Raw genomic sequence first — 21,698 nt, 5'->3', positions numbered from 1 at the left:
CTATTACTCCTGGTGTAGTCTCCACCCCCTGGCTGTAACTTTGATTTTCTTAGTTGTTTTTTTTTTTTAGTGTTTATTTATTTTTGAGAGACAGAGACAGAGCATGAGCTGGGGAAGGGCAGAGAGAGAGGCAGACACAGAATCCGAAGCAGGCTCCAGGCTCTGAGCTGCCAGCACAGAGCCCGACGTGGGGCTCGAACCCACGAACCGTGAGATCATGACCTGAGCCGAAGTCAGATGCTTAACTGTGGAGCCACCCAGCTGCCCCTGTGACTTTTAATAAGAGCGTCTGCCTTCTATTTCACAAAGAAAAGCAGGGAGGGGACAACTGAGAACTGTGTCGTACGCAAGCCTTTTTTACCAGACTATCCACGGATGCACATAACGATCCAACTACGTTGTTATGGACTCGATAGCTGTGTCCCCTTCAATTCATATATCGAAATCCTGACCTCCAAAGTGGTGATTCTAGAAGGTGGGGCCCTTTGGGAGGTGATTAGATCTTGAAGGCGGAGCCCTCACGAATGGGCTTAGTGCCTTTTTAAAAGAGATGGCAGGGAGTTTTATTACCCTGTCTGACACGTGAGAAACAGAGAAGATGGCCCTCTATGAACCAGGACGCAGGCTCTCAGCAGACACTGAATCTGCTAGTGTCTTGATCTCAGACTTCCCAGACTCAAAACTTGTCAGAAATGTTTGTTGTTTAACCGCCCCCCGCCCCCAGCCTATGGTATTTTTGTTACAGCAGCCTGAAGAGGCTAAGACACACATACATCTCTTACATGTTTTTAAAGTGGCAAAAGAAAAAAAAAGAAGAAGAATATATAGATTAGTATGATCCCAAATTATAACCTCTCTGTGGAATGAAAAAATTAAAAACAAAAGTGTGTAACAGTTATCCATGAAGTAACTCAGTTTAATATCAGTTCAAGGCTGGCTGGGAAATGTGAGCTGGAAACGGATGATGGATAAGACACAAGAAACAAAGGTAGCTTTGGGGTTCCCTGATGACGGGAATGCCACCAGGAGAGATAAGGTTCACAACGTGGTAGGCACATTTCCCAGAAGGCGACGATTTCTGCTTGGGACGGGATGAGTTTGAGATGTCAAAACAGTCAGAGGGAGATGGCCACCAAGCATCTGGCCACGCACGACTAGTGTTTGGAAGACGTGTCAGGGCATTTCCAATAGTCTCCCTTTATCCAAGGAGGACGTGTTCCGATGGCCACCAAGCATCTGGCCACGCACGACTAGTGTTTGGAAGACGTAGCAGGGCATTTCCAATAGTCTCCCTTTATCCAAGGAGGACGTGTTCCGAGACCCCCAGCGGATGCCTGAAATGGTGCATAGGACCGAACCCTAGATATACTATATTGTTTCCTATACATACACACCGATGATAAAATTTAACTTATAAGTTAGACACAGTTAAGAGATTAACAATAATAACTAATAACAAAATAGAACAATTATAGCAATACACTGTAATAAAAGTTATGTGGATGTGGTCTCTCAAAATGTCTTTTTATACTGTACTCACTCTTGTGATGATTTAAGATGATAAAATGCCAACGTTGTGATGACATGAAATGGGGACAGTCACATGGGCATCGTGACATAGTTAGGCTCCTATTGACCTGACAGTATGCCAAAGTGAGGATTTGCTGCTTCTGGACCACGGTTGGTCACAGGTAACTGAGACCACAGAAATGGGTGCAGGGATGACCGTATTTGGGCTGGGTCTTACAGGGAACTGATGTGTGAGTTGTCTTTTTTTTTTTTTTTTAATGTTTATTCATTTTTGAGAAAGAGTGTGTGAGCAGGGGAAGAGCAGAGAGAGAGGGGGATAGAGGAGCCACAGCAGGCTCTGTGCTGACAGCCCCAAGCCCTATGGGGGGCTTGAACTGACAAACCGTGAGATCATGACCCGAACAGAAGTCAGATGCTCAACCGCCTGAGCCACCCAGGCACCTCAAGAGTTGTCATTATTGAGCTGATAGTTAAGTCCATGCAAACAGATGAAATCACCAAAGAGAACATTAAGAGAAACAATTTTTTTTTCAGAATGTAATTGTTATTCTGTGCATAAGCATTACTTCATTCGTTTCTGAAATAGCGTTGCTTATAATTGTTTTTAAAAGTGCAAAAGCTAGCGGGGCACCTGGGTGGCTCAGTCGGTTAAGCATCCGACTTTGGCTCAGGTCATGATCTCAGGGTTTGTCAGCTCGAGCCCCGAGTCGGGCTCTGTGCTGGCTGCTCAGAGCCTGGAGCCTGTTTTGGATTCTGTGTTTCCCCTCCCTCTCTGCCCCTCCCCCCACTCATGTTCTGTCCGTCTCCTTCTAAAAATTAAATAAAAACATTCTTGGGCCTGGCTTGGATTTGTAGCACTGTTCTGGCTTATCTGGATGCCAATCTGGAAATCACATGGAATTCTGCTTTTGTAACTTACTTCGTGGTTTTATTCAGGTGATGATCTTCTGCCCATCTTGCTTGTATGTGTTTTCCTAGTCTCAAATGGTAACTAATATGATGAATATTTTCAAGTGTTCATTTAGGGCTATTTTCCGGTTACCTCTCCCCACTCCACACCCGTACCTCAATACCACACAAAGGATGGTTTCTGGAAGTTGAATGACTGGATCAAAAGGTCTGAACATTGCTATGGACCTAAAATTCATAAATTGAAGCTCTTAACCCCAGTGTCACAGTATCTGGAGATGAGGCCTTTACAAGGTAATTAAAGTTAAATTAGGTCATAAGAAAGGGGTCTAGGGGCGCCTCTGTGGTTCAGTTGGTAAAGCATCTGACTGTTGGTTTCGGCTCATGTCATGATCTCACAGGCTCTTGAGTTCGAGTCCTGCTTTGGGCTCCACGCTGGTGGTGTGGAGCCTGTTTGGGATTCTCTCTCACTCTCTCTCTCTCCCCTTCTCTCTCCCTCTCTCTCTGCACCTCCCCCATTCATGCTCTCTCTCTCCCAAAATAAATAAATAAACATTTAAAAAAAGAGTGGGGTCTAATCCCATAGGACTATGGCTTTATAAGAAAAGGAAGTGAGAGAAATTTCTCTCTCCTGCTCTCTCTCTGTCCCCCTCTACCATGTGAGCACACAGAGACATGACATTCCTCTACAAGCCAGAAGAGAGCTCTCCCCAGAACCAACCATGCTGATGCCTTTGCCCTTGGACTGCCAGCCTCTGGAACTGTAAGAAATAAACTTCCTTTGTTTACATAACCCAGTCAATGGTACTTTGTTATGGCAGCCTGAGCTAATACAAACATTTTGTAAGTTATTGGTACATATTGATAAATTACTTTCCAGAAAGGTGTTACCAATATACACCTTATTACCTGGCACCCGCTCAGCAATACCTTCAAATTTTTTATAAAAACGTTATACTCTTAAGATAGATAGATAGATAGATAGATAGATAGATAGATAGATAGATAATTCTTTAAGAATTTTTTAAAGCTCATTCTTTTCAAGTTTCATTTCATCCAAATAGATTCAGCTTCCATGGCATTGCCTCATGGATGTTTTGAAGTTCTCAGGGTTAGTAATATTTCACAGAGATAAAAATGTCCACTCAGGAATCCCAAAACAAAGCAAACAAACACGCATAAGAAAAAATTTAAAAATTTCCATCATTTGATCACCCCCCTTTTTATGTGTATGGAAAGGAAAAGCTAAGAACTAAGAACCCAAGACGGTTTCAAGGCCATGAATTAATAGAATTGACAAAGACTTATCATATAGGCTCTCTTCATTTTAAAGCTTATTTTGCAAAGCAATGCCATTTTTGTAAGAAAGGAATAATACAGAAAGATTGCTATAGAAACAGAAAATATACTCTCTTTCAGTTACTTTTTATCATGCTTTGAAATAAAGAGCTTACTAACACACTCTCTTTTCCCCAGGATGGAACCCTGAACTGTTATGTTTCACTTACAATAGTTTTTTCTCCTTCCGCTGGCAACAGAAATCAGCAGCCTAAGAGGTAGAATGGAATTAGGACCTAAATTCCACCTTCCCATCTACTTTTCAGACCCATGATACTGTGCTGTCCACAGAATGCAAATATTTACAGCACATATTAAATAGTCACAGAAATCTGCCAATGATCACCACTGACAATTATCCTGAGGATAAATTCACAATGCTATGCCTTTATGTCTGACTCTGACTCACTTTTCCATTCTTACTCCATTCTTAAGTCACCTGTTCCATTCAGTATTACTTTACAGCACATAGCGAGCGCACTGTTCTCCTAACTTTGTCCTGAGTTGGCACCCAGTGAGTGGAGATGAAAATATCTTTCACGTCAGTTTGTCTTGCCTCATAACATTCTCAAGCTGTTTTCCCCATTTAAGCCTTTCAAGGGCAATTCTGTCCTACTGGGTCGTCTCGAAGTTGAATGGATTTCCATGGAAGAGGGGCCTGCAGAGTTGATAATCGAACAAAGACCAGAGAAAATGAAATTCACCTGTACTGACCAAGTGGGCAAGGGAGGGCAATCCAATGTCAAATAAAGGGTGTTTCCAAAGTCAAGCTTAAGAGACTTTTGTTTTATGGAAACCCCAGCCAGAAATGCTGTCGACACAGAAAGGTTTCCTTATGGGCTTTGAGTTTGCATCTTAATGTTATTTTTGTAGCATCTATGTTGGTTTTCATATACCATAAATAGAAAAAACAAAACAAAACAAAACAAAACAAAACCAACAAACCACTGAGTTGAGGAATTGGAAAGATAATTTGAGCAGAGTGATGAGTAGGTAGGGTATGGAATAAAAAGGCCAGTTCTTCATATAGAAAAATGTTCTATTTCAGAAAAAAAAGCCTCTTCTGGTTCTAAAAAAAAAAAAGTCATTTAAGTGATTCTTGTTTTGTTCCATTTAGAAGTTCGGTATAGCAATTCCAATTTCTTAAATGCCTAATGCTCTTTAAACTGAACAGAAAAGATGCAATTAAGTGTGTATAACTTACTTGAAATGAAATTAGATTCAAATTTAATTTCTACATCATAGTCTGGAAAATGCCAGGTTTTTAATAATCTTCCAGAAAAAAATGATGTCTCCTTGTATTAGGATCTAATACAATTGGAAAATAATATTCAGGTAGCTTCGATGGACACTTTAAGAAAAGGGTTGTGTCTAATTCAAAGAACATCTTGATTCCTATAGAAAATCAGGTGGTGTTTCCCCCTCTTTCTGTTGATATGTGAATGGATGTCATGACTTCTGATGGATGAGGTGGCCCAGGGGAGTTACATCAATTCCACATTATGACACGTCAGCCAAGATCTAGAGAATTACACGTCAGCCAAGATCTAGAGAATTAAGTGTATTACTTAATTCTCAGCAGAAAAGGGAGCCTGCTTTTGGAACATACTAGCATGCCATAAAATAGCAACTCACAGCTTTATCAAGACTGCCCCAAATGATATCTTAGACAAATTTCAGACATATTAGATAGTATTAAATCTTGATCTAAAGAAAAATGATAACCACATTATGTGATTACTCTGTGGCAGGCTGTATTTAAGCATGTCATTTGTCATGCCATTTAATTCTTTAAAAAAAATTTTTTTAATGTTTATTTATTTATTTATTTTTTTGCAAGACAGAGACAGAGCGTGAGTGGGGTAGGGGCAGAGAGAGGGAGACACAGAATCTGAAACAGGCTCCAGACTCTGAGCTGTCTGCACAGAGCCTGACGCGGGGCTCAAACCCACAAATGGTGAGATCATGACCTGACCTGAAGTTGGACGCTTAACCAACTGAGCCACCCTGGCGCCCCTCACGTCATTTAATTCTTATACCAGCCCTATGAAATAGTTACTAATTATTATTTCCATTTAACAGATGAAGGAACTGAAGCTGAGGGATGTTAATTTATTTCCCCCAAATCACACAGCCAGCATGTGTTGGAACTGTGATGTACATCGTGTGTGTGTGTGTGTGTGTGTGTGTGTGTGTGTGTGTGTGTGTGAGAGTGTGAGATCTTCCTCTTGAAAGACACTTTACCCTTGCCTCTGGTCCCACACAAAGTCCTCTAGGCTACTCACAGTATTCTCCTGATAGAGGAGTTGGGATATAATATTTCTGTGATTACCATACTGTTAAATGGCATAGTGTTTTACAAACAAACTAGATAAAACTAAATTTTTAGCCTTCCCTATAAAGCAGCTCAAGGTATAAATTTGGTATATTGAAACCAGAACATTCTTAAGATTTCATCATGCTTGATTTTTTTAATGGGTAGGTGGTCTTGTTTCCCTAATGTAGCTTTGAATGTAAGGTCCAGGCTCCTTGCTGTCTTGGAACTGTTTTTGCAACTCTGGAGGTTTGCCGAAATGTTAAGTGATTCTTGTCTCTAGACATGCAAATGAATTTTGTCCGGAGGAATACCAACGATCATTGCCCTGTGGACATAGATCAATTTTGCATCCATGAGTAAATTGATTTCAGCATTCCTGATCGTGTGTGTGTTGGATGAATTTCCTGTTGAGCCAGTTGTAACATCTGACTGATCCCCCCACTATATAATGAATTCAATAAAATCTTTGACGTGTGTTCCTTTTGTATTTCACCATTAAACAAAATTTTTCCCGGGGCACCTGGGTGGCTCAGTCGGTTGAGCGACTGACTCTTGATTTCAGCTCAGGACATGATCTTGAGGTCGTGAGATCAAGCCCTGCCTCAGGCTGGACTGAGCATGGAGCCTACTTAAGAGTCTCTCCCTCTTTCTCTCCTTCTCTCTCTCTCTCTTTCTTCCTCTCTCTCTCTCTTTCTCTTTCTCTCTCTTTCTCTTTCTCTCTCTCTTTCTCTCTCTCTCTGCCCCTGCCCCACTCATTCTCTCTCTCTCTCTCTCAAAAAAAATTAAAAACAAATTTTTTAATTGTGGAAATTTGTTTTCTCTCATATATACTTATTTATTTATATTCACATGATATGCACACATATATACAGATACATATATGTGTGTGTGTGATATATATGTGTGTGTATATATATATATATATACACGTGTATATATATATGTGTATATATATATGTGTGTATATATAATATACACACACACACACACATATATATATATGATCTTCAATTTTGTCTCTTAACCTGCAAAGCCTAAAATACATTTCTTTAGCTTTTTCTAGAAAAGTCTGCCTACTTCGTTCGTTCTATAAATGAAGGTACTATTCTAGTCCCTGGGGATATATAACAGGGACCACAAAGAAGTGATTCTTGTCCCAGTGGAACTTATATTCTTACAAGGAAGAGTAAAAGTAGGCAAGTTAATAATTATACAGTTGCTTCTTGAACAGTACAAGGATTAGGGGCGCTGAACCCCTGTGCAGTCGAAAATTCACATGTAGCTTTGGACTCCCCCCAAATTTAAATAATGGCCTACGGTTGACCTAAAGCCTTACCGATAACATGAAGAATCAAACACGTAGTTTGTATGTTGTGTGTATTATACACTGTATTCTGTATATATGACGTAAGCCAGAGAAATAAATAAATAATAAAACGAGCAAGAGAAAAAAATATTATTACGAAAGTCATGAGGAAGAGAAGATACATACACAGTACCACGCTATATTTATCGAAAAAATAATAGCATATAAGCGGACCCACACAGTTCAAACCAGTGTTGCTCAACTGTGTGTGGGTAGGAGACTATTCTTGTTCTTAGATAACACATACCACAATATTTAGGGGGAAAGGGTATAATGTGTGCTACTTATTCTCAAGTGGTTCAGACAATAAAAACAACACGCGTGTCCACAAAATGTTGAGGGGAAAGGGCGTTACGCAAGAATTCTGTGTCCAGCTAAATCATGATTCATGCATCGAGGCAACAATATTATATTATAAACATCCAACTAGCTTAATTGTTTCCACCACAAAAAACAAATGATAATTATGTGAAGAGATATAGGTGCTATCTAACGTGACAATGGAACTCCTACGGCAATAGTTTAATGTATCAAATCAACCAGCTGTATACCTTACACTGATGCAGTGTTCCATGTCAGATGTATTTCAGTTTTTAAAAAATTTCTCAGATAATCTAGATGCTCACCTAGATTTAGGATCTACTGACATCATACTCTGTTTTACAGTTGTATATGCGGAGTTCTCCTTCATGGCAATTTAAGTTCTTTAAGGACAGGAACTATGCTTTTCAATTTTGCTTCCTCTTGTCGTAGAGTGCCTTGCACATATAACAGTAAGAACTCAGTGGCCATTTGTAGAATTCAGTTGGATAGTGGCTGAAATTTCTTGCCAATTATAGGCATATCATTATACCTTCCTTTTTATGTAATAACTCTATATAAACACACACACACATATATGTATGTATATATATGTGTGTGTATATATATGTATATGTACATATATATATATATATACTTTGTGGTTTTTATGCAGTGGGTATTGTACGTATATGCTTATTTGAGTTAATAGTATACAAATTCACTTTTCTCTTGGGTAAAATCATGAAGTGTAAGAGCATCAGTTGAATAAAAAACACTAAAAGAAAATATAATCGAGTTGGTGAAAGTTCTGGGAATTGGTGGTGATTTTTAAAGCTTAGAAAACCTGGATCAAGAAAGGCAATTGTGGGGGAGGGGGACACCTGACGGGCTCAGTTGGTTGGGCGTCCAACTTCAGCTCAGGTCATGATCTCGTGGTTCACAAGTTTGAGCCCTGTGTGGGGCTCTGTGCTGACAGCTTGGAGACTGGAGCCTGCTTTGAACTCTGTGTCTCCCTCTCTCTCTGCCCCTCCCTGGCTCGTGCTCTGTCTCCCTCAAAAATAAATAAAAAACATTAAAAAATGTTTTACTAAAAAAAAATTTTCAAGGTAATCTAGATGCCCCATGTGGGCCTTGAATTCAAGACCTCAAAGTCAAGCACTGCACACTCTAGTGACTGAGCCAGCCAGTCAGAACCCTTCTTAACCCAGCATTCCACACACCCATTAACAAACTACATGGGGAAGCATGTGAATAAGAAATTGGCCATCCATTCTTGAAATAAAGGAAAAAGTAATCAAGTTTTTTTTTAAGGTAACTTCTTAAGTTCTTTTAGTACTTTCTTGCCTTTCACTTGAGTGATTTTTTTCTTCCTCTTTTTTCTTCCTTCTTTGCTTATGAGTTTTATGTTTGTCTCTACGTTTTTAGTGGTATGTCAGCGGGAAATTACCTCAATGCCATGGTAGCCTCCAAGTCCACTACCAAGGGGCTAAGCAGGAAGGCTGACAGACCAAATTAAGATGCCAAAATCCCACTACGTGTTGAATTGGTTCAAAGCATCTAGCAAGAGGCAAGGGGAGACATGTAGGAGATTAATAGTGTAGTTTGGAAAGGGTGCAATTGAGAGGGAAGGACCAAATTACCTGAATCTTGTGTGATGAAATGTTCCCGTGTCCTACCTCCCACTTTTCCACATCAACTTTCCGCATTAAGCTTGTGGTATGAGGACCAGAGTTGAGAGTGAGTTGAGAGGACTCAGCAAATGAAGATATCTGGAGCCAATTCATATTTTGTCTACCCCACTCAGGGACTAATATGCCCTGCTTGGGGTTCTCTCTCTCCCTCAGCCCCTCTCCCCTGCTTATGTTCTCTCTCTCTCTCTAAAATAAAAATACATATAAAGGGGCACCTGGGTGGCTCAGTTGGTTGAGCGTCTGACTTCAGCTCAGGTCATGATCTCGCAATTCATGAGTTCAAGTTCCACATCGGGCTTGCTGTTGTCGGCAAAGAGCCTGCTTCAGATCCTCTGTCCCTTTCTCTCTGCCCTCCCCCACTTACACTTTCTCAAAAATTAATAAAACATTAAAATAATTTTTTAAATATATGTATATATTCGTTAAGAGAACTAATAAATCATTAAAGTCTTATTTTTTCAAATATTTCTATTTTTAATCTTATCTTGTTCTTTCACTTATTTTTTATCTTATATTCTTTCTTTTATGTTTTTAACCATTTTATTTTTTGTAGCCATTTTAAGGTTGTTTTATTAACAGAAGTTATTTGGACACAGAATTATTTTCAATTTGGGGTATCTGCTGACTCTCCCTTGTGGTGGATTCTTCTCTTGTGCACCATGCACGCATACTGAGAGCTTATCTTCAGTGAAGATAGTTTATTCTGTGGGATTCTTTTGTGCCCTGAATTGTGCAAATATCCTACACATTTTCATATTTGCTTCTCCAGGAGGTTGGCACTTTCTGTTTTTAAGCCTTTGCTTCTGTTTTCAAATGCTAATGTAAAACTCGATTTCCATAGACCAGGGACTTCCAATTTTCGTGGGGACTCTTGCCCTCCACCTCTACCCAATCTAGGCTACAGGGTAGATAGCTTCTTGGCAACTTCGGCTTCAAGAAGAGAAAACCTCTTTAAGGCCACAATTTATGCGGGAATTTTAGTTCCAGCTCCTCATTAAGTGGCTCTAGGACCTTACTTCTGTCCTGCATGAGGTCAAAACCTTAACTCCTGGCTCTTACTACTATGGCTTTGAATTTCTTTGTCATTTCTGGTATCTGAAGCTTTTACTCTCTCAATTTTGAATTCAGCTTTATAGTTTCAAATAGTTATATTCTATCCATTATTTCTTCTTTTTTCAATGTTTATTTACTTGAGAGAGAGAGAGAGAGAGAGAGAGATGGAGTGTGAGTGGGAGAGGGGCAGAGAGAGAGGGAGACACAGAATCCAAAGCAGGCTCCAGCCCCTTAGCTATCAGCAGAGTCTGAAGCGGGGCCCGAACTCATAAACCATAAGGTCATGACCTAAGCTGAAGTTGGACGCTTAACCAACTGAGCCACCCAGGAGCCCTTCTTTTTTTTTTTTTTTTTTTTTTTTTTTTTTTTTTTTTTTTTTTTTTTTTTTTGAGAGAGAGATAGAAAGAGAAAGGGCACAAGTGAGCAAGAGGCAGATAGAGAGGGATAGAATCCCGGGAGGGGCAGAGAGAGAGAGAGAGAGAGAGAGAGAGAGAGAGGAGTGATACCCACCAGAAGTGGGGCTCCAACTCACCCAAAGCAGGGCTCGTGCTCACCTGATGTGGGACTTGAACTCATGAACTGTGAGATCATGACCTGAGCCAACGTCAGATGCTTAATGATTGAGCCACCCAGACGCCCTATCCATTATTTGTATACATTTGGAGGAGGTGGGGGTCTCATGCCATGACTGTCATTTCTAGGTGGAAAAATGCTTTGGTTCCCCAGGCCTGGCTAATGAATTTCATCCAAATTATCCAAGAGACTTTCCCTACGAATCATCATCTCATTTTTCATTCTTAGAGTTTTTGGCAGCAATCTTAGGGGGATTAGCATTCAGATCAACTCAATAAGTAATACTGTGCTAAATGCTTTAAGACATATAAAGATGACTCAGGTAGTCTCCACACTCAAAAGGCAAACACTATATAGTAGGGAGATTAAGAAATGTTCATAAATAATCATGAGGCAGAAAGTCTGCAAGTACTAGAGAGATGCATATAGCTTTAGAATAATGCATACTACATTTATTACCAAATAAACTACTGAGCTTGTTAAGAGAATGAAAAGAGAATCAGAAAGGCATTTTCTCATGGTGGTAACAGAAAACAAAATCACAGAAGAGGTCATAATTGAAACGTGTCTTGAAGAAGGAGTGGGATTCCTAAAGGTAATAATGGGGGAGGAAGTATTTGAAGGGAGAGAGTGACTCTTCCAAATTGAGGGAAAATCATAAGCTTAGGTTAGGAGATGGGACAGTGGCGGGAATGTATAGGCAACAACAAGTAGTCCAGTTTGGCCGCTTAGGATGCTGGAATGCAGTAGTATTAGAAAGCAAAAATAAAAAGAAGTGGAAATAAAGCATGGCTGGGGATGGGGTGATACAAGATAAGCAGGTAGGTGCAGGTAATTAAATTTTAAATCTCTTACCGTCCCATTTATCCGAAAGGAAAAGAAGATGTCGGGTTTATTTTTAAGGATACATTTAAGAACCAGGATAGCTTAAAATTTAGTCTGGGCAGTTTCTTCTTCCCCCTGTCCCAGCCTTCTGACTGGTTAGTTTTTAGTCCCCAGGATGGGAGAGACACTGAATCAGCATGTTTGTCTCTCAGGCATACGTGCGTCATCTAGTGGCCGCAGCAGGTAATCACAGGTAATCACAATTCCTCCCTATAGAAACACTTGTTTATTTTTCACTTGTTACTTATGTTATGGGTAGCTAGTAAAAGTGGTCCAAGTTCTGACTGGAAAAGGAAACAAAGTGGTCTAAAACACTATTGCTTGATCATTGGACTAAGAGATGTGGGATCGGATACAAATGGATTATAGACAAAGGGCTTATTCAGTATGAAACATTTGAAAATTTCACATCAGAGACTTAACATCAAATTGTATTTTGGAATGAACCATAAAGCAGGATCCACTTGAGTGTGAACAGAGAGTTGGGAATGAGAAATGAGGAAGAGGAAGAGGCCGAAATACTGTAGGACACAGTATTCTACCGGAGTATTGTCCTTCTCCTTTGCCTAACCCCTACTCAGCCTTCAGACCCTAATGTGAATTTCTGTGGACAATGTTCCTGCACCTCTCAGGTCTGTATTAGAAGAATCACTTACCTCCTCCTACTGATCGCTGTGCCCATGATGCTACTGACCATATGGTACTGTTTCTCCTGCTTTTATCTATAGCCCTTCTTACAATTTAGGCTCCTTAGCAGGGGTGCCTGGGTGCCTCAGGTGGTTAAGTGTCTGACTTCGGCTCAGGTCATGATCTCATGGTTTGTGGGTTCCAGCCCCGTGTCGGGCTCTGTGCTGACAGCTCAGAGCCTGAAGCCTGCTTGGGCTTCTGTGTCTCCCTCTCTTTCTCTGCCCCTCCCCTGCTCATGCTCTGTCTCTCTCTCTCTCTCCCTCTCAAGAATAAATAAACATAAAAAAATATTTTTAACTCCTTAGCAGCTGGCTCCATGCCTGTCTCATTTTCTATTTTCTCCCTGATACTTAGGGAAGTACCTGACATATAATAGACATTCCAACAAATATAATTTACAGAATGAATGGGCAGAGTAATGAAGAGAGTAACTGTGGAGAGGATGTATACGGAACAAATATTGAGAGTTAATATAGGTACAGCTTAAATGAAAGAAAAAAGGACATATTTTTAGGAACATTACTAGTAGAAAGAAAGCATTTTTTCTTCATCATATATCGATTCCCTACCTGATGTCCATTTATTTGTAATCTCTGGTGCTTTATAACTTTCAAAATATTTAACTTCTCTCTGCTTTGGTGGGGGAAAAATAGTAGTCCATAGCTTGCATTGTCATTGATGAGATTAAATAAAAGGTGACACATAAGGTGCATACAGCAGCTCATAGCACATATTATGTGATTGATAGTTGATTTTATTTCACACACCGCATCTCAAAAGTTCCTTGAAGCAACCCAGAGATGCAAAGATGGTAAATACTTTAAAAACATTTTTCTAAATTTTATTTTATTTTAGAGAGAGAGAGAGAGAGAGAGAGAGCAAGAGAGCAGGGAAGAGGGGCAGAGGAAGAGAGAGAGAATCTCAAGCAGGCTCCAAGCTGGATGCAGGGCTCGATCTCGCGACCGTGGGATCATGACCTGAGCTGAAATCAAGAGTCGGATGCTCAGTCAACTGAGCCACCCAGGTACACCTCACACATGGTGGACATTTTTTATCCTATCTCACAAGCTGGAAAACTAGTGACTACTCATTGTCCTTTCTATGGCGTAATGTTGCTACTTACATAGAGGGACAGAAGACCATAAAGGACACTTGGATGCTAAATAATAAAAGGGCTACACTGCAGAGAATGAAACTAAGTTGTAAGAGGCGTGTTACATTTCTATTGCTGCTGTCACAAATAACCACAACCTTAGTGACTTAAAGCGGCATAAATGTATCATCTGAAAGTTCTGTAGGCTAGAACACACAGTTCGCTCTGGGATACAAATCAAGCTGTGGGCAGGCCTGCGTTTCTTTCTGGAGCTTCTCAGGGAGAGTCTGCTTCCTTGTCTTTTTCTAGCTTCTAGAGGCCACCTGGCATTCTTTCCTTCAGCCTCAAAGCCAGCCACGGTGGGTTGAATCCTCACTTGGCATCACTCTGACCTCTTCTGCTTTTCGCTCTTCTACTTTTAAAGGGCCTTGTGATTACACGGGGTCCACCTGGATGATCCAGGATGATCTCCCTATTTTAAGGTCAGCTGATTAGCAAACCTGATCTTCTTTTTTCCGTGTAAAGTAACACATTCCCAGCTTCCAGGGATTAGTATGTGGGCATCTTTGGGTGGACCGGAGGCCGTGTTCTGCCTATTCCAGAGGGACAGTGAATTCCGAGGGGAATACCGGAAAGGGATCCCCCCAAGGATGAAAGGAAGGGGCAGGTATTTGTGGGCATAGTGCTTTCAGCTGGAAATGTCAGTAGCATGCTGCAGGCTATCGGACATATATTATTAACTCGCAGTGATTTGGGCAGACATTAAGACCTCTTGATGGTTCTCACATGGCTAAACCAGAATTGTATTTTGTTCTTCCTTTGTGCCTTTATTTTTCAATTTAAACCACTGGAGGGACTTTCATACATTTCTGTTAAATTTTATCTTTATATTTTAGTTCAGACTTCCAAGTTGTTAATAAAATTTTGTTTCCTGGGGCGCCTGGGTGGCGCAGTCGGTTAAGCGTCCGACTTCAGCCAGGTCACGATGTCGCGGTCCGGGAGTTCGAGCCCCGTGTCGGGCTCTGGGCTGATGGCTCAGAGCCTGGAGCCTGTTTCCGATTCTGTGTCTCCCTCTCTCTCTGCCCCTCCCCCGTTCATGCTCTGTCTCTCTCTGTCCCAAAAATAAATAAACGTTGAAAAAAAAAATTTTTTTTTAAATTTTGTTTCCTGGTTCTGTCTTCGGGACAGAACTTTGGCTACAATCATCCAACTGACTCCGAGTTTACCTAATTATATCAAGCCATTATTTTGGAGTCTCACCCACAAATATCATGAAAGACTGGATTAAACGCTGTCCTGAAATTAATTTGTATCGTGAATATACAATCGTCATCTTAACTCAAAGATCAAAAAAAAAAAAAAAAAAAGCGTAGTAGGACTTATCTTTAGTTTGGTTAGTCTGGTTCTCAACGGCCAGCAAACCCTCTTCTAAATGTTCACAAAATATATTTAACTATGAACTCTGAATTTTACTTTTCTGTTCTAAATCTTTCAGTGTCTATCTTTAAGCCATTTTTCAAAAGCAGGTGAGCTGTTGCCTTTTTCATTTTTTACAGTTTCTCTGCCCTTACCAGTAACAGGTCTTAGATTACCCGTAAACAGCTGTGGGATGGAATTTGTGCCTGGAAACACGAACTTATTTGAAACAGATAGGTGCTTGGTTACTATTTCCTTCCCTCTCTCGAGTTTCAGTTCTTTCTCTACTTGGTTTCGCCTTTACCACCTTAAAGTCCGTGCTCCTTACTGAAGAAGGAAAGAACACACAGACCGAGTCTAAGCTCCTTTTTAGCTTTTACACTGTTCGCGTAGGTCAGTTGATAATTTTGCGTTTATAAAAATCTGTGCAGGCTTATTTCTCTGTCCCCTCTATCATATTCTCCATGCTGGTGAAATTCATCTTCCCACGTTTCTCTCTTGAAGGTACCTGGTAACTTCAGCCATCAGTTTTCTGTATAGCACTTTATAGTTAGGACCAGCCACATCACAGAACAATGAGGCAAGTATTACCTTCCCTTGGATGCTCTTTATTTATCTTGTTGTCTCTCAGAATAATTGTTGATTTCTTTACATTTTTTTGCTCACCTGCAAAGTTGGGGTTCTTGCTAAGCAAGAACACTAGGCACTCGATATACACTTGTCGGTTGGTGGATTTTGTTTTAAATATCAAATTTGGCTAGGTATTCTTCAAATACTAATCTCCTTGACTAATTTTCCTGGTTTTTTTTATTTTTTTAATGTTTTATTTTATTTTTGAGACACAGAGAGACAGAGCATGAGCAGGGGAGGGGCAGAGAGAGAGGGAGACACAGAATCAGAAGCAGGCTCCAGGCTCTGAGCGGTCAGCACAGAGCCCGACACGGGGCTTGAACCCACGAACCGGGAGATCATGACCTAAGCCAAAGTTGGATGCCCAACCGACTGAGCCACCCAGGCACCCCCTAATTTTCCTATTTGGAGAAATGCAAAGGAAGTACAATACCTGAAATTCTTTGTAGAGCAATAAAAACAACAGTCATAATAACAGTAGTGGTAGTAATAAAAGCCAGGCAAACTAAAACTACCTTTAGAAGTCATTCTCTTCTCCAACCTTCCACCCATGATTAATTCATCATCTCCCTAAGCTATGTAATAGCAACCTCAGCCACATTTGAGATGGTGTTTTGGAATTCTATTGCTAAAGAGGCAAGATTCGCTTTCTATTTTGTCACTCAACGCTGCTTCTTTATTTGTCTTGCCTTATTCTAGAAAAAGATTCTAATTTGAAACTCTTCTAAATTATACCTAACTTAAACCCTGAATTTAGAAACCACATCCCTTCTGTTGGCACTTTTTCTTTTTAGCTTGTAGAAATGGTGAATGTTTAAAAACAAGAAATTATAAAGAGTCCTTAATAGTAATAATTTACAAATGGTATATGTAATTTTCACTGTATTGATCATCATGCAAAATAATGTTCTGATGGGACATCGGGAAAAGGGTGGCGAGCCTCATTCTCTCTCTCTAGGCTAAATACTGTCAAAATTCTGGTTCATCATTTATTTTGTTCAGCTAGGCAACTTGTTAAATCTCAGTCTCTGACTTCTATGATCTACGTATTCCCATGTGATTTCTTTGTTTCGAAATCTGTTAATGAGATATGGGGATTTGAGTTGCCACTATGACAACCAAGCAATATGGCTTGTTTGCTATTTCCTAGATACAGAAGCTTGGAAAGGAACATCTCTCCTGCAGCTGCTTATTTAGTAGCTACGGAAATTTAGATTGAGATTATGTGGCTAAATTGTTTACAAGGTACACAAAAACTTATAAACAGCTGGCTAAAAGAGACAATAAAATATGTTGTGGCCAATTTGTTTCTTTGTAGCCGTCTTTTTCTCTAATGGTCTTAGTGTTCTCTCCCTATTATTCCCCAAACCATACTATCATCTTAATTTTGTGATCCATTCTATAAGAAAAATTTAGTATCTTCTCTCTTTCTTTTGTTAGGTAGATGTTGTTGAGCGAGTGGTGAGATTTTGTGGGGATAATGACAATAATGTTTGCATACTCTCTACATGTGCTTTTTCATCAGTACTGTTATCAGTAACAGATACTGCATACAATGATGCGTAAGATCTGGAAATTCAGATGGATACAAGAAAACATTCTTTGGGGCGCCTGGGTGGCTCAGTCGGTTAGGCGTCAGACTTTGGCTCGGGACATAATCTCACAGTTCCTGGGTTCAAGCCCCGTGTCAAGCTCTGTGCTGATGGTCCAGAGCCTGGAGCTTGCTTCAGATTCTGTGTCTCCCTCTCTCTCTCTTCCCCTCCCCCACTCACACTTTCTCTCAAAAATAAATAAACATGAACAAAAAAAAAGGAAGAAAAAACTTTTTTTTAAGGAACTTTTTTTTTAACATAAAGTTTATTTATTTTGAGAGAGAGAGGGAGAGAGGGTGTGAGCGAGGGAGGGGCAGAGAGAGAAAGAGAGAGAGAGAATCCCAAGCAGGGTCCACAATGTCAGAGAGAAGCCCGATCCCAGGAACTGAACTATGAGATCATGGCCGGAGCTGAAATCAAGTGTCAGATGCTCAACCTTAACCAACTAAGCCATCCAGGTGCCCCTACAAGAAAAAACTCTTAATCCCATACTACTTAGAATTTCATTAAAAGACAGTACATAAGGGGCGCCTGGGTGGCGCAGTCGGTTAAGCGTCCGGCTTCAGCCAGGTCACGATCTCGCGGTCCGGGAGTTCGAGCCCCGCGTCGGGCTCTGGGCTGATGGCTCAGAGCCTGGAGCCTGTTTCCGATTCTGTGTCTCCCTCTCTCTCTGCCCCTCCCCCGTTCATGCTCTGTCTCTCTCTGTCCCAAAAATAAATAAACGTTGAAAAAAAAAAATTTAAAAAAGACAGTGCATAAGTAACATGATATGAACAAGAGGGAAGCATGTGTGCAGTTGAGAGGAAAGTGAGATCATTTTGTATGGGGTGAGAAGAGTTTCAGAGAACTGGGTTCTGGTCTTGAAGTAACAGTAGAAACCTTAGCAGACAGAATGAATGACAGAGAACCTTGTAAGAATTACAAACTCAGGAAATAAATCCCTAGAATAATGGTAGAAAAATGAGACTTCTGAAGTCAGAGCACGTTGAAGGTATTAGTGAGAAGTACAATTGCAGAGTTGAGATGAATATACATTTCTTTTTTTTTTTTTTTATAAATTTTTTTTTTTAAAGTGCCTCAGGAAAGTGTGAGCTATTTCTTTTTTTTTTTTTTTTTTTTTTTTTTCAACGTTTATTTATTTTTGGGACAGACAGAGACAGAGCATGAACGGGGGAGGGGCAGAGAGAGAGGGAGACACAGAATCGGAAACAGGCTCCAGGCTCTGAGCCATCAGCCCAGAGCCCGACGCGGGGCTCGAACTCACGGACCGCGAGATCGTGACCTGGCTGAAGTCGGACGCTTAACCGACTGCGCCACCCAGGCGCCCCGATTCCCATTTTATTTTTTTTTTTTATTTTTTTTTTTTATTTTTATTTTTGGGACAGAGAGAGACAGAGCATGAACGGGGGAGGGGCAGAGAGAGAGGGAGACACAGAATCGGAAACAGGCTCCAGGCTCTGAGCCATCAGCCCAGAGCCCGACGCGGGGCTCGAACTCACGGACCGCGAGATCGTGACCTGGCTGAAGTCGGACGCTTAACCGACTGCGCCACCCAGGCGCCCCGATGAATATACATTTCAACAACACATTTTTACCAAGTTTATCTTTGGTCTTCATTTACATACTTGTCCACCAATCCTGGGCCACTAGGAATTCATTCTTGTGAATTTGTAATTAAAATGTCTTAGATATTTCAAAGGAGAAAAAACACATGGTTGAATAGTTTTCATTACCTGCCTTCTTCAGTTTTCTTGCATAGTTTCTAGAACATTCTATTTTCCCCTTGCCCCAATCCCACTGCCAGATTTTTAATCATCATAGGTTCTGCTAAAACTCTTTGAATTTCTCATTTAATCCGTATTCAGTAGGATAAATAAAGCCTGATTCCTTGATTTTTTTTTTTTTTTTTTTTGGTAGAACTTAGCAATGACTGTAGGAGAGATTTGGTTTAACTTTGAGAAACAGAAAAACAAAGATACGTAAAAATACGCGACGTACACAGGATCAACATAATTTTTAAAAAGCCTTTATATAGTTAAATTCCCCAGAGTAAGGAGCTGTGTAAGAAATGTGACCATACAGAAATCTGTAGAGGAAAATACATAACGCTGGAGTTGTGAGCTTTTCTTTCCTTTACAGTAACTTTTGACTACCATTTAGGTCACTTCGGGCAGTAAAACTCAAAACATCGGTTTGTACCTTTAGCAAAAATAAGTGCGGCCTACAATCTCCCCCCAGATGCCCACGTGTCAGGCTGTTTGGAAAATTCAGGATCTGCCACATTCCCAGACTCTCCTAAGGGCAAGAAACTAAAGGCATCCTCAGTGTCCAGATGTCTCAGGTCGGTGTCCGATAGAGGAACGAGGCAGCAGTTAGGAGAATTGAGGACACTGCAACCCAGACACTGCGGCGAGGAAGAGTGGGAGCTGCAGGGTGAATGGAAATGCAGTCCTGGGAGAGAACCACTCAAAAGCAGGGAAACATACTAGAAAGGGTTCTTAAAACTAGACGCCACCGGGGACACTGATGGGAGGGCCGCAGGTCTAGGGCACACGCTACTAGGTGTCAGAGTTTGGACTCAAACCCGAGTCCCTGACTTCAGGCTCCTTGTTTTGCCTGTGCCTCCGGGAAGAGCCTGGGGAGTTCTCCCAGGAACGTGCAAAACCCAGGCGACCGGGCCTCGGTGGCTGAGTGATCTAGGCTCTGCGGCTGGGGGCGCGCGCCTGTACGCGCGCGAGCTCGGGCCTCCTCGCGCCCCACTCGCCCCGCCCCCCCCGGAGCCCCGCCCCCAGGTGCGCCGGCCTCGCGGGCGCGATGGACCCCAGCCTGCGCCGGGGCGCGCCGAGCCGAACGACGGGAACGCGCGCGCCTGCAGATCCCTGTCCTCCGGGAGCCCCGCCCCCAGGGGTCTTAGGCAGGAGGCGGAGCCTGGCTTCCGGCGCCGCGCGCTCCCCTCGCAGGCGCGTGGCCCGCCCTGCGGCTCTGGAGCGCACGGGAGGGCGCGCGCGTGCGCGCGGGGCCGCGCCCTCCCGCACACACTCCCGTTTGCAAGCTCCGTCACCCGCGCGGTCTCCACAGGCGGAGCGCGTCCCGGCCTGGCCGCGCTGCGGCTCGGCCCTGAGGTGAGGGGGGGCCTGAGGCCCGCCGTGGGTGTTGGGGGAGGTTGGTGGATGTCGCCGCCGCCGCGGGAGTGACTGGCCGAGGGGAGGCCGGCGAGGGAGAGGGGCGGCGCGCAGGGGCCGGGGGGCGGGGGGGCGGCGGCCGAGCCGGCGCGCCGAGGGGGACCGCGGGAGTTCCCCGCGGGGAGGAAGCGCGGCTTGCGGCGGGGCGCGTGGGGGCCGCTGTGTCCCCGCCGGGGTGTCTCTCGCCCGGGCGGCGAGGGAGGGAAAATGCAGTGCGGGTTCGTTCCCCTTCCCCGCGCCCGGGCGCTCGGCGCCGCTCCTGACCGCGCGTGTGCCCCGGAGTTTGGGCGAGAGGAGAAGGCGCCGGGCTCAGGACGCGATCCCCGAGACTCGAGGAAGGGCTCCGGCGCCCAAATCGCCCCGCGTCCCAGAAGGCTGGTTAGGCGGGAGGCTTCGGTGCCTCGGCTTGAGTCGCTGGTGGCTGGAAGGGGGCGGGGGGAGGGTTGTCTGCCGTGCTCCCGAGGCTTCCCGAGCACACGATTTTAGACAGATGAGTCTGAAAGAATGTGGACAGTCCTGTGCTTTCTGTCGGGGACGTGCTGTCGGAACAGAGCGGGAGGAAAAGATACGCGGGACTCCCCGCTGGGAGCCAGGCTCCTTGTCATCTCGTTGCATCCTGGCGGCACCCCTAGGAGGTGGGGCACAGGCGGAAAATGGGGCGCAGAGACGTTAAGTGCTTTATTAAGGTCTCGACTAGCAAAAAGGTGGACGTGAGATTTCAACCCGCGGATGCCTGACTCTAAATCCTGGGGCTTTATCCGCCAGATTTTGTGCCTGCCCAAGAGAGCGATGTGATGGGTTATCTTCAGGGAAGACTCCATAGAAGAAAACACTATTAGGGAGGACACTTAAGGCTCTTGGGGTATTTGGGTTAAAATCAAACTACCTAACAAGGCAAACTGTTAAGGCATCAGTATGTGCTGTTCCGGTGTTGTTTCCCTTTAGACAGGGTTGGATGTAAGGAAGTCTTACGGTCGGGGTAAAAGCACATTTATTAACATTTTACGTGATCATTGGAGTGTCTTTCGTATTCCAGATAACTACGTGGGAAGAGTACCAAGATGAATACGATTTATAAACTGTGCCCTTGAGTCAATTGAGAGGATGATCATATAAAACAATTTTGTAATATT

At 42.6% G+C, this 21,698-nt stretch overlaps 1 protein-coding gene and 1 long non-coding RNA gene across 5 annotated transcripts in view; both read left to right on the top strand.

The window, feature by feature from the left end:
* The window catches only part of LOC147574500 (uncharacterized), a 47,597-nt gene extending 43,051 nt beyond the window's left edge, over window positions 1–4,546 (top strand). For both annotated transcript variants that reach the window (XR_015244267.1, XR_015244266.1), the window contains 3 exons: window positions 3,104–3,202; window positions 3,916–3,995; window positions 4,369–4,546. This is a non-coding gene — a long non-coding RNA (uncharacterized LOC147574500). The remainder of the gene's footprint in view (window positions 1–3,103; window positions 3,203–3,915; window positions 3,996–4,368) is intronic.
* Window positions 4,547–13,515: 8,969 nt separating this feature from the next.
* ABCA5 (ATP binding cassette subfamily A member 5) overlaps window positions 13,516–21,698 on the top strand; it is an 80,634-nt gene continuing 72,451 nt past the window's right edge. The window contains exon 1 of one of the 3 annotated variants that reach the window (XM_086687876.1): window positions 13,516–13,676. The gene's annotated coding sequence lies outside the window, so the exon portion shown is untranslated. Of the gene's footprint in view, window positions 13,677–20,346; window positions 20,506–21,698 lie in introns of those variants that run through there. The other 2 variants (XM_086687879.1, XM_086687878.1) reach the window with 2 other exon arrangements.

Source organism: Puma concolor, chromosome E1 (genome assembly GCF_028749965.1).
Source record: "Puma concolor isolate L17-30 chromosome E1, mPumCon1.1.hap2, whole genome shotgun sequence".
NCBI classification, from domain to species: domain Eukaryota; kingdom Metazoa; phylum Chordata; class Mammalia; order Carnivora; family Felidae; genus Puma; species Puma concolor.
This window is presented reverse-complemented; position numbering and strand designations above follow the sequence as displayed.